The following is a 10,243-nucleotide window of genomic DNA, read 5'->3' as shown; positions in this document are numbered from 1 at the left end:
ATTTGCAATCTTGAGAGAGATCTTTTAGCTCCGCGTCAGTCAAAATTGGAGTGATTGCCATTGACTTTGACCCAGTCGACACCTTTGATGAGGAACCGAATCTCTCTCCTAGAGCCCTTTGGACTCTTTTGTTTCAATTTATACAATTAAATTAGTGTAAGCATGCAATTAAATAAATAAAAATAAATAAGATACAAATGATTATTACCATGCTAGTGAATCGGACCCAAGCATATGGCCATGTGACGAAACTACCTAGGGCGTCTAATAGTTTCTCAAGGCTCCATTTTGGCATTGGAATCGGGAGTGAGAAATCTTCAAACCTCTTTAGAATAGTTTCCATGGCCACACTGATGTGGCCACTTGTAACAGGCATCGAATGCACTGTTTGGCCCTCTTTGGTTGGCTGTGCCACACCATATGCAACCTCAGTTATGTCGCCATCACTGGCAACACCTAACTGAGGCAGCAAAAGAGAACAAGGAGTTGCCTTCTGAAAATTGTGTCGTTTAGTATAATAAGCATAATAATAAAATATTAAAACATGTTGCAATTTAAATTAATAAGTGCTTATATATTTAAAAACTATGTACCTGTACCACTGGCTCGGGAGTTGGCTCCGGATTTTGAGCAACGGAGTTCATGGTCTCCGGTGTGGGATTTTGCCCTTCAGGGGTAGTAATAGGCTGGGGTGCTACGGGGGTAATGGGCTCGGGTGTTGGCTCGACCAAAGCGTTAGGATCCCCATGTTGACTTTGCTGATCCTCGACAATCAGGTTTGCCAAGTCAACAGTGGGTGCTCCCATCTTCTGCAACACGAGTGCCACTTTGGCAAGAACGTCCTTCGTAATTTCTGCTTGGAGGGTTGCTACTTCATCAGGTGGCATCGTTCGGGATTGAGTAGCAACACACTCTTTGCCGAATACCTTCTTTAACCCCACGCGGACGCCTCCTTTTCCGACTACCCGCCCTCTATGGTCTTTCCCTAAGACCTATGCAATGCATCAACATTGCCTCTTGGGGTGAACTCCCTCGTAGCTTCTTTTTCCTTCCAGCCCATCTGTTCAAATAAAAAGTGACATATACAACAATTAGTATAAGTAAATCAAAGCCAAAAAATAAAAAATAAATCAAGAATATACTTAATAATTTCAAAACTCACCACAGCATCAGCAACCTTCGTTCCCGGATCAGTAATGGTAAATTTACCACTTGCATCTCGGGAATGAAGCCAACAATACCAATCTTGCACCCGATCTCCAGCATGAGTATTCACGGATGCGGAGGTAGTCGTAGATGAGGGCGTGGCTGGACTTTGATTGGGGTATAAACCCGCATCCACCCACTCTTTTCGAACCTCATCGTACGTTTTTGGGCCCAAGCGATGGTAAAACTTCCTTTTGCTTGCTGCTTCAAAAGCTTTACCATGCTTTTCCTAATTAATCAATAGAAATCAAATGTCATATATTAGTTTAATGATTGAATCAAAAGAAGTAAATTCAAATCAAAAGCTATAATATAATATGGAATACTTACAACTTCAATGGGAGTTGTCACTAGTGGAAAAAATTGTATTTGCTGCTCATCATTTGCTGCGGTTTTTTTATATTCGGAGCAATAAATAGGAAAATGAATAAGAAAAAAAAAAACCTATAATTGCTGCGGTTAACCTACGGATCGCAGCAAATATCATTCAAAACACATTAATTGCTGCGGTTAAGGCCGAACCGCAGCAAATAGCTCTTCATAATTTCCTTAATTGCTCCGGTTTTATACGAACCGCAGCAAATAAACCTTCAAAATTACTTAATTGCTCCGGTTTCCTTTGAACCGCAGCAAATGACCGTTGGAATTTTAATTGAAAACCCGCCATGAGTTTCTTTTTTTACAAAACCCTTCACAAAACCCTTCACAAAACGATAAAACTGCTGCTTTGTTCTCTCAAACGAACCCATTGAAAAACCGTTCGTGCATTTGCTTGTTCTACTGTGTTTATCTTCATTTTCATTCACAAACCCAGAAATCAAACGTTTGCTTGTTCTACTGTACGTGTTCATCTTCATTTTCATTCACAAACCCAGAAATCAAACATTTGCTTGTTCTACTGTACGTGTTCATCTTCATTTTCAATCACAAACCCAGAAATCAAACGTTTGCTTCTTCTACTGTACGTGTTCATCTGCATTTTCATTCACAAACCCAGAAATCAAACGTTTGCTTCTTCTACTGTGTTCACAAACGTTTTCTTGTTTCGTGCATTTGCTTGTTCTACTGTGTGCATTCTTCAAAACCGTTTGAAACCAAAGTCATTTGCTTGTTCATCTTCAAAACTCACGAATTAAGGTATTATTTCTCTTTTTAATTTCAATAAGCATTGAAATATCTCATTGTTGCTTCTGTTCTTTTACTGGTCGCATTTGCTTCTGTTCTTGTTGCTTCTGTTCAACAATATAAACAATGACCAATGATGATGTGTTGGGGGATAAAATTCCTGTTCAACAAGAACTTCAATTGCGGAGATTTTGTTGTGGCATCCTCAAGGTTGGACCACTGCTTATATTATTGGAAGCAACAAATGTTTTTTTAAATTTATTTGCATTTGCATATGTATTCACTTATGATTTCGATTTCTTTGTACAAGATAAGCAATGTGAAAACTGTTCTTTTAGTCCATCTATTATCTCTTATTATGTTTGATTTTAGGATGTGATAGATGAATTATCTTTCTGTAGACTTTTTTGTAAGTTTTTTTCTCTTGTCCTTTTTGGTTGAAATGTTAAATTGTTCTAGAAAGAAACCTAGTGTGTCTTGATCTTAATTTCCTAGTAGACAACGTATCAGAAAACCTGTGGTGGAGCATCTCAAATGCAATTCTCTTATGTGATATCATAAAACTCTACCCCATTGGCCTAAAAATAGGATGAATATGTTGATAGAAGGTCTTGTGCGTCAATGAAGAAACAATCTGAGAACTGTATTTATAAGAAACATTACCCAATCTTCATTAATCTTTGCTTACATAGTTACATGTTTCTGGTTTCTTTCATGAAGCAGAATCTTATTTTACCTTTATTAAAATAATTTGCTGCCCTAGTTTTTAAGTAATTTCTTCATTTTATTTATGAATGTGTGTGGTTTTTAAGTTTTAAATTTATCTTATTTTTTTTTCTATTTTGTAAATTAGGTTTAATTAGGGTTGTTTATGGTTAAATGAATGCGTTGTTGATATGAATGTTAATTAGTTGTCCATGTTTATGAATGTGATTTTATTTTTATTGTTTTTATATGAATATTAATTATGGTTACTACAATAAACATCATTTGGACAGTTCAAAAAACATTGTGTTATTATTTGGGTTAATTTGTGTTAAATGAATGATAATTACTTAATTTTGTAGTTAGTTAGAGTTCGTTAAGTATATATGTTTAAAATTTGTGTATTAATTTTGTTTTGAATCAATTAATCACACTAATTAGGATGACAAACGATCGTTCTTGGATGTATGGAAGCATTGAATCGTCGGAATTTATTGATGGCGTATTAGAATTTTGTAGTATTGCGGTTGAACATCAAGTTAGGACGGAGGGAGTTGGTTTTTATTGCCCATGTGTCAGTTGTGGCAATGTATCAAAGGTAGATAGTGTTGATATCCTTAGGGAGCACATACTTCGACGTGGGTTTAAGCCTCAATATCATGTTTGGGTTTGGCATGGTGAGGAGGGAGTTTACAAAGAGAAAAGTGTTGTTGAGGACGTCAATAATGTGGTCGATGTCAATGAGGATGTAGTAGATCATGTTGATGGGTATGAGACAGATGAGGATGTGGACCACAAACACTTAAACAAAATTCTGATCTAGCAAACTGTCGAGCAGCCCTCCTTCAGCTCAGCTTCTAGGAGTCCACGGGGATTGTTAGAATGGTTTTAGGACCTTGATAGCTAGATCCAAGTACCAAGATTCCATTTCCACTTTAGCCTAGGTCTTGGATGCATAGGTTTGGTCTCCACATGTCGTGCAAGGTGGTCTGGTCACTAGTTTGCTGCTGTGTCAATTTCGCGCGTAAAGTAGGTCAAACATGGTTTGTTATGCACGAAACTTGGCACACAACACTATTTGGCATATATTATTGTGTTGAAATGATTAGAATTTAAAATAATAGTCATATGCTAGAAATTAAAAGTTAAGTTGCGATTTTAAGGATTTTTAAGCGTTTTTGTCAATTTCGCGCGTAAAGTAGGTCAAACATGGTTTGTTATGCACAAAACTTGGCACACAACACTATTTGGCATATATTATTGTGTTGAAATGGTTAGAATTGAAAATAATAGTCATATGCTAGAAATTAGAAGTTAAGTTGCGATTTTAAGGGTTTTTAAGCGTTGTTGTCAATTTTGCGCGTAAAGTAGCTCAAACTTTGTTTGTTATGCACGAAACTTGGCACACAACACTATTTGGCATATATTATTGTGTTGAAATGGTTAGAATTGAAAATAATAGTAATATGCTAGAAATTAGATGTTAAGTTGCGATTTTAAGGGTTTTTAAACGTTTTTGTCAATTTCGCGCGTAAAGTACTCAAACTTGGTTTTGATGCGAAACCGGGGCTGATTAAGGCCTTGGTTATGCAAGGATTAATGTTGTGCGTGAGCTTTGATTATTGACACAGTCAAAAACTACAAATGATCATGAAAAGAACACGAAACAACCACAAACACTTAAATAAAATTCTGATCTAGCAAACTGTCGAGCAGCCCTCCTTCAGCTCAGCTTCTAGAAGTCCACGGGGATTGTTAGAATGGTTTTAGGACCTTGATAGCTAGATCCAAGTACCAAGATTCCATTTCCACTTTAGCCTAGGTCCTGGATGTATAGGTTTGGTCTCCACGTGTCGTGCAAGGTGGTCTGGTCACTAGTTTGCTGCTGTGTCAATTTCGCGCGTAAAGTAGGTCAAACATGGTTTGTTATGCACGAAACTTGGCACACAACACTATTTGGCATATATTATTGTGTTGAAATGGTTAGAATTTAAAATAATAGTCATATGCTAGAAATTAGAAGTTAAGTTGCGATTTTAAGGATTTTTAAGCGTTTTTGTCAATTTCGCGCGTAAAGTAGGTCAAACATGGTTTGTTATGCACGAAACTTGGCACACAATACTATTTGGAATATATTATTGTGTTGAAATGGTTAGAATTGAAAATAATAGTCATATGCTAGAAATTAGGTGTTAAGTTGCGATTTTAAGGGTTTTTAAGCGTTTTTGTCAATTTTGCGCGTAAAGTAGCTCAAACTTTGTTTGTTTTGCACGAAACTTGGCACACAACACTATTTGCGCGTTTTTAACCGTTTTTGACACTAACATCTATTTTCTCTTAGTGCTTTCAACAACCTTCTTCTTCCGTTGACTACGGCTACTACGCGCTGAAGTTTATGGATGATATTATAAATTCCGTGAAGGACTTTGGAGTCGAAAATATGGATGCCGTAAGTATTTGTTACGTTCTTAATTAAATATATTATTGGTATATAATCTAATGTTAATATCTTTTATTTTAATATTATATATAGGTTTTAAACGACATTCCTAGGGAAATACGCCCTTTGAGAAGTGAAGAGATGCGCGAATTAAAAGACAAGATTGCCGTGCATCTTGCTAATATTTGTCCTTGATAAATTGTAATTATAGTATATTATTTTTTATACTTTAATGTGTATATATATATATATATATATATATATATATATATATATATATATATATATATATATATATATATATATATATATATATATATATATATTTATATATATATATGTACGTCAAATTATATTATATATACGAGCGAGAGTTTATTATTACTATTGCATTATTATAATGTTGATTAATGTGATTATCATTGGATTAATCACTGTTATTACATTGTATTATTATTTCATTATTATAAAGATAAAACAGAAAAAGAAAAAAAAAAAAACGAGGTAATTGCTACGGTTTTGAACATGACCGCAGCAAATAAAGAGTGTTATTTGCTGCGGTTTTCAACAATGACCGCAGCAAATAACACTCTTTATTTGCTGCGGTTCATGCCCATGACCGCAACAAATAAGGCCCATATTTGCTGCGGTTTTTAACCGCAGCAATTAAAGTACGACATTTGCTGATATCACAATTGCTGGGGGCCAAAACCGCAGCAAATAAAGGCAAAAAAACCGCAGCAAATGATGTTTTTTCCACTAGTGTGTTCTTTTGGCAACAAAAGCCTCCCATTCATTCTTTGATATGTGATCCCATATTTCGTAGGGCATCTTCGAAGGTGCTTGCTCTCCACCTTTGTTTCCCTTTTTGACCTTTTTGGTCGTACAGGCACGCTTCTTCGTGATCCAGCCAGTTACTAGCTTAGATTTGAAATCTCTGAATCTTTCAGCAACAGCTGAAAGAAACACATTCTTCTTCTCCTCATCGTTCTCGAAGTGAAAAAGATTCTACCAAAAATAAATTATATTTGTTAGTGTCAATTAAATTAATTTTAAAATGAAACTAAATGAATAGAAATAGTAAAGTTGCATACCACAGTATCATTCCATAGAGAGTTCTTCAAGCCCTCTGGAACCTCATTCCATGCGTACAATATTGAAATCTTGCGGATCATAGGCCCACTTGTTTTCCATATTGCCTACGCCATTTTCCACAGGGTTGACCCAATGCATTGTATTGCAAATGCATGGGTTCCGTGACTTTGAGGTTTTTCGTAGGACCTTGCCCTTTTCTTTTCTTAGTGGTAGTGGGAGCATCCGTTAGTGGGGCGTCTTCAGTGTCATAATCATTGTTAAGTGGTGGAGCGTCTTCAGCCATACGCTCGTATCTAACAATTTGGTCCTCTTCAGTGTCATAACTATGATGCTCATTATCCGAGGTCTCAATCTCGGGGACAATTTCGTCTCTGAAAAGATGCATTGTATATCAGTACCTGAAAGTGTATGAATAGAAATATATTAGAACATAGGAACGTAAATTCAATTCTAACAAAATAGTGTTGTGTGCGAAAGAGGCAAAAAAGCTTAAAAAATCTTAAAATCGCAACTTACCAAGTAATATTAGGAATATGACTATGACTTTCAATTCTAACCACTTCAACACAATAATATATACCAAATAGTGTTGTGTGTAAAGTTTCATGCAAAACAAACCAAGTTTGAGCTACTTTATGCGTGAAAGTGCCAAAAAAGCTTAAAAAAACCTTAAAATCGCAACTTACCAAGTAATATTAAGAATATGACTATGATTTACAATTATAACCACTTCAACAAAATAATATATACCAATTAGTGTTGTGTGCAAAGTTTCATGCAAAACAAACCAAGTTTGAGCTACTTTATGTGCGAAAGTGCAAAAAAAGCTTTAAAAACCTTAAAATTTATACATTGTGAATCACTTAATTTAAATGTATTTCTTCCGTGTGATCTACACGCATATAAACAACATCTACATCATCTTGATCCACTAATTTTGGATTGATGAAGGGCGAGGAGTCTTCAAATGCTTCATATTCTTCCTTATCCTCAACATCACCTGTACCAAGGATGCTTCTTTTTCCCGGTACAACAATAGACCATTTTTTATCAGACGGGTCTACAATGTAGAATACTTGTTTGGCTTGTGTGGCTAGTATGAATGGCTACTCACTATCACGCAAACGAGCTAAGTGTACTAGAGTGAATCCACAAGGGTCGTCATTTTTTATGCATCGTCGATTATTATCTACCCACTTACATTTGAAAAGACCAATAGTGTAAGTAGAGTAGTCAAGCTCCCATATTTCATGTAGTATACCAATTTAGCATCAACCGGCGCTTGATCCTTGGCACTCGCGTAAAATGTAGATGACGCCAAAATAGAAACCCCACTATTCTGTAGATAAGATGACTTCTTATCTTAACCCTCAGTCCAAAATGTGAAGCCATTGACATCGTAACCCTCATATTTGTTGAAATCATCACGAGGACCAAAAGATAACCACTTAACAATTTCTGACACACCTTTGAGTTCTTCACTTATTACTCGATTATGAAACCAATCAATAAACGTCTTGTTATGCAACTGCATCAATCCCCTATCCCCTTTACAAGGATATTTTGCGCGCAATATATTTAAATGCTCACTCAAAAAAGGATAGACTTCAGGAATATGATGCAACACATACAAGTGTGCTTGTAGAAGACTGTCTCGAGGAGGTGTGATCGATTTGGAGCCAATTATTCCTTTTCCCTCAAGCCTTCCTTCATATTGAGAGGTGGGAAGTCCAATAGGCTTTGCCATGGCCAAATACTCGGCTATAAGGTTACTAATCTCATCGCTCACAGTGCCTTGAATCATACTCCCCTCGGGTTGTGCTGGATTCCTCACCTTGTTTTGTAAAACACCCATGTGTCTTTCAAAAGGATAACACCACCTTAAAAAAACTGGACCCAAAAGCATGGTCTCACGAATGAGATGGACAATAAGATGAACCTTATGTCAAAGAAAGAAGGTGGAAAATACATCTCAAACTTGCATAAAGTTACAATCACGTCGACTTGAAGAGCATCAAGTTTAAAGGGATTATGAACTTTACTACAAATTGTGTTGAAGAACGAACATAGCTCCGTAATAGCATATCTCACATGTTTTGGCAGTATTGCATGGATTGCAATTGGTAAGAACACTTGCATCATTACATGGAAATCGTGAGATTTCATGCTTCCCAACTTCAGCTCACCATTTAGGGTTATAAATCTCTTCATGTTGGATGAGTACCCAGACGGAACCATAATGCCATACAAAGACTCACAAAATGCCCGCTTCTCTGCTTTGGACAATGTGTAGCAAGTTGGAGGCAAATAAACTTTTTCATTACTCATCTTCTTCTTACCACCCTTTCCCTTGTTACTGCCACCAACTTCATCAGCTCTATTTTTTTTCTTACTCACCTTAACATGTGCCCACAACTCCGAACGAAGACCCTTACATTCAAACCAATCTCGCACGGCCCTAACATCCTTTGTCTTACTCGAAATGTTCATGAGAGTCCCGAGTATGGCATCGCATACATTTTTCTCTATATGCATAACGTCAAGAAAATGCCTAACCTGTAGATCTCTCTAATATGGAAGCTTCCAAAAGATTGATTCTTTTTTCCATAATCGGTCTTCACCCCCTTGCACTTGCCTTGTTTTACCAAATATAGTCTCAACTCCCTTAACCTGTTCATAAACCTCATAACCGTTCAACGGTCGACGAGTTACACGGTCCTTAACCTCTCCGTTGAAAATCTTCTTCTTCTTACGATATTGGTGATCTTGTGGGAGGAACTTTCGATGGTGCATGAATACGTGTTTGCACTTAGGAATCCACGTGGATTTCATGTCATCGATACATATTGGGCATGCTTTCTTCCCTTTGTTCTTATACCCAAATAAGTTTCTATATGCCGGAAAATCATTAACGGTGCATAAAAGCATTGCACGCAAGGTGAACTCCTCATTAGCATATGCATCAAACACGGAAACACCTTCATCCCACATCTTTCTCAAATCCTCAATGAGAGGTGCAAGATATACATCTATGTCATTGCCAGGTTGTTTAGGACCCGAGGTAAGAAGCGAAAGCGTAATGTACTTACGCTTCATACACAACCAAGCTGGCAAATTATAGATCACTAACAGTACCGGCCAAGTACTATGTTGAGAACTAAGATTGCCGAATGGGTTCATTCCATCCGTACACAGTCCGAGCCTTAAATTACGAACCTCATCCCCAAAAGTCTGATGCAACCTATCAATACTCTTCCACTCCGGAGAATTAGATGGATGTGTGAGCAAGTGACCTTTCTTCACCCTATCTGCATGCCACCTCAAATTTAAGGCATCTTTCTTTATAGAAAATAAGCGCTTGAATCTAGGTATTATTGGAAGATACCACAATACCTTAGCCGGGGGCCCTTTAGCATCCCGAGCCCCTTTACGCTTATAGTGCGATAACCCACACCTAGGACACTCTTCTAAGTTCTCGTTTTTATTCCGATACAATACACAATCATTAGGAAACGCATGAATCTTCTGGTACTCTAAGCCGAAAGGACACATGAGCTTTTGGCATAATATGTCGACTTTGGAAGTTCATTTCCCTCAGGAAGCATCTCACCTAACGCTTCTAATAACATTGTGAAACTAGCGTCACTCCAATTGAACATTGACTTAATGTTG

Source organism: Amaranthus tricolor, chromosome 13 (genome assembly GCF_026212465.1).
Source record: "Amaranthus tricolor cultivar Red isolate AtriRed21 chromosome 13, ASM2621246v1, whole genome shotgun sequence".
Taxonomy (NCBI): Eukaryota; Viridiplantae; Streptophyta; class Magnoliopsida; order Caryophyllales; family Amaranthaceae; genus Amaranthus; species Amaranthus tricolor.
This window is presented reverse-complemented; position numbering follows the sequence as displayed.